The following is a 3,095-nucleotide window of genomic DNA, read 5'->3' on the forward strand; positions in this document are numbered from 1 at the left end:
CCATCCTGGCGCTCCGGGAGTCCGCCCGGTGGCGTTGGCCGGAGGGGGCTACTGTAACGATCCCGGCAGTCTGAGTCACGGGTCCTGTCTGTGGACTAGTTTTTCCTGCTCGTGATCTCCAGTTTCCCGAGGGTTCTGGGAACGCTCGGGGAGCTCTCTTGATTTCCGCACCTGCATCCCATCAGCAATCTGCACACCTGGTCCTGATCATCACCTCTTAGGCTCTGGCCTAACATCCATTCCCTGCCGGATCGTTAGCCATGAACATCACTCGTCCGGAACCTTCATCCTACCTCTGCCTGGTGGTCGACGGCTGCCCGAGCCATGATTGGATCAACCACTGCACCCCCAACAACTAATCAACGCCGCCCGCTCTGTTCCCTGGATTATTCAGCATCACTCTTGAATTTGTAAATAAACACTCACCTTCGTTTCAACTTACCTTGTCCTGGTCTGCTTCTGGGTTCTGGCTTTGTAACTTCGTGACAAAAAAAACTCCCATACATTTTGAAAGAACCCAGTTCGTTCTGGTGTTTCTAATTCTGTCATTGCTGGTTTAGTTGTTATGACAGTTGATGGTCCTTGGGTGATTGCCATGGTTGCGTTAGTTGTCCCTGTTTCTCTTTTTTGTCTAGGTTGACGTGTGGGAGTAGGATTAATGTCAATCGTTGTTATACTGTTCCCTTCCAACCATTTAGTACTGACTATTTCCAAAATGTATTTTGCATCTTTCTTTTGTGTAAATTCTTTTAAGGTAATTACCCAAGTGGTGTTTCCCTTGTCAATTTCTATTTTGCAACCATATTTATCCCAGATGGCTTCTCCCATTGTTTGATGATGGGCCCACCCCACAGAGTGATAGTTCTGGCAGAGGTTTGTTCCTCCTTATTGAAAAGGACCTTTGAACTTCTGTACCTGTTATTTCTTGGGCTGGAATAAAAATACTAGCTCGGGCCATTTCCAACTGTACCTGCTTTTTTATTCTGCTTTTCATTCTAGCTTCAGAGGTTAGTTCCTTAGGTATTGGTGGGATTATAAAATGTTTGACTTGTTTTATATCCATTATTTTTGCATGTTCATTCCCTACAGGTTTTCCACTTTCATTTATTTTTTACTTAATTTCCACACAATGATTATTAAGGAATTTAAACTCTAAACAGTGCATATCCTTCTATCTGACATCTACCTAGTCTGGGCCAGCCTGTGTGCAATATTTCGATCCTGTTCATAATATATATTCTTCCTGGCTATCTATTGAGTATTGTATCGTTGTGGGCAGACTCACTACCATCTTTCCTAGGTTACTAACGGCTATTGAGTGTTAGAGCCATTCCACAACTTTTCAGTTGTTCTGTTCTCCAATTTCTGTTAGGAGACCATGAGAGGGCAGAGAAGTCAATGGTGGGGAAGTCACTTTCTTCGATGGTAGGGAAGTCACTTTCCCTCTACAGTGAGGGAAAAAAGTATTTGATCCCCTGCTGATTTTGTACGTTTGCCCACTGACAAAGAAATGATCAATCTATAATTATAATGGTAGGTTTATTTGAAACAGTAAGAGAAAGAATAACAACAAAAAAATCCAGAAAATGCATGTCAAAAATGTTATAAATTGATTTTCATTTTTAATGGGAAATAAGTATTTGACCCCTCTCAATCAGAAAGATTTCTGGCTCCCAGATTTCTTTTATACAGGTAACGAGCTGAGATTGGGAGCACACTCTTAAAGGGAGTGCTCTAATCTCAGTTTGTTACCTAAATAAAAGACACCTGTCCACAGAAGCAATCAATCAATCAGATTCCAAACTCTCCACCATGGCCAAGACCAAAGAGCTGTCCAAGGATGTCAGGCGACAAGATTGTAGACCTACACAAGGCTGGAATGGGCTACAAGACCATCACCAAGCAGCTTGGTGAGAAGGTGACAACAGTTGGTGCGATTATTCGCAAATGGAAGAAACACAAAAGAACTGTCAATCTCCCTCGGCCTGGGGCTCCATGCAAGATCTCACCTCGTGGAGTTGCAATGATCATGAGAATGGTGAGGAATCAGCCCAGAACTACATGGGAGGATCTTGTCAATGATCTCAAGTCAGCTGGGACCATAGTCACCAAGAAAACAATTGGTAACACACTACGCCGTGAAGGGACTGAAATCCTGCAGCACCCGCAAGGTCCCCCTGCTCAATAAAGCACATATACAGGCCCGTCTGAAGTTTGCCAATGAACATCTGAATGATTCAGAGGGAGAACTGGGTAGAAAGTGTTGTGGTCGAGATGAGACCAAAATCGAGCTCTTTGGCATCAACTCAACTCGCCGTGTTTGGAGGAGGAGGAATGCCGCCTATGACCCCTAAGAACACCATCCCCACCGTCAAACATGGAGGTAGAAACATTATGCTTTGGGGGTGTTTTCTGCTAAGGGGACAGGACAACTTCACCGCATCAAAGGGACGATGGGACGGGCCATGTACCGTCAAATCTTTGGTGAGAACCCTCCTTCCCTCAGCTAGGGCATTGAAAATGGGTATTGGATGGGTATTCCAGCATGACAATGACCCAAAACACACGGTCAAGGCAACAAAGGAGTGGCTCAAGAAGAAACATTAAGGTCCTGGATGGCCTAGCCAGTCTCAGACCGTAATCCCATAGAACATCTGTGGAGGGAGCGAAGGTTCGAGTTGCCAGACGTCAGGCCCGAAACCTTAATGACTTGGAGAAGATCTGCAAAGAGGAGTGGGACAAAATCCCTCCTGAGATGTGTGCAAACCTGGTGGCCAACTACAAGAAACGTCTGACCTCTGTGATTGCCAAGTACTAAGTCATGTTTTGCAGAGGGTCAAATACGCTTATCTAATTAAAAGCAAATCAATTTATAACATTTTTGACATGCATTTTTCTGGATTTTTGTTTGTTATTCTGTCTCTCACTGTTCAAATAAACCTACCATTTAAATTATAGACTGATCATGTCTTTGTCAGTGGGCAAACGCACAAAATCAGCACTGGGATCAAATACTTCCCTCACTGCTACACAGTAAAACGAGTCCTATATCGACATAACCTGAAAGGCCGCTCAGCAAGGGAAGTAGCCACTGC

The sequence above is a fragment of the Coregonus clupeaformis genome, chromosome 17, assembly GCF_020615455.1.
Source record: "Coregonus clupeaformis isolate EN_2021a chromosome 17, ASM2061545v1, whole genome shotgun sequence".
Classification (NCBI taxonomy): Eukaryota; Metazoa; Chordata; class Actinopteri; order Salmoniformes; family Salmonidae; genus Coregonus; species Coregonus clupeaformis.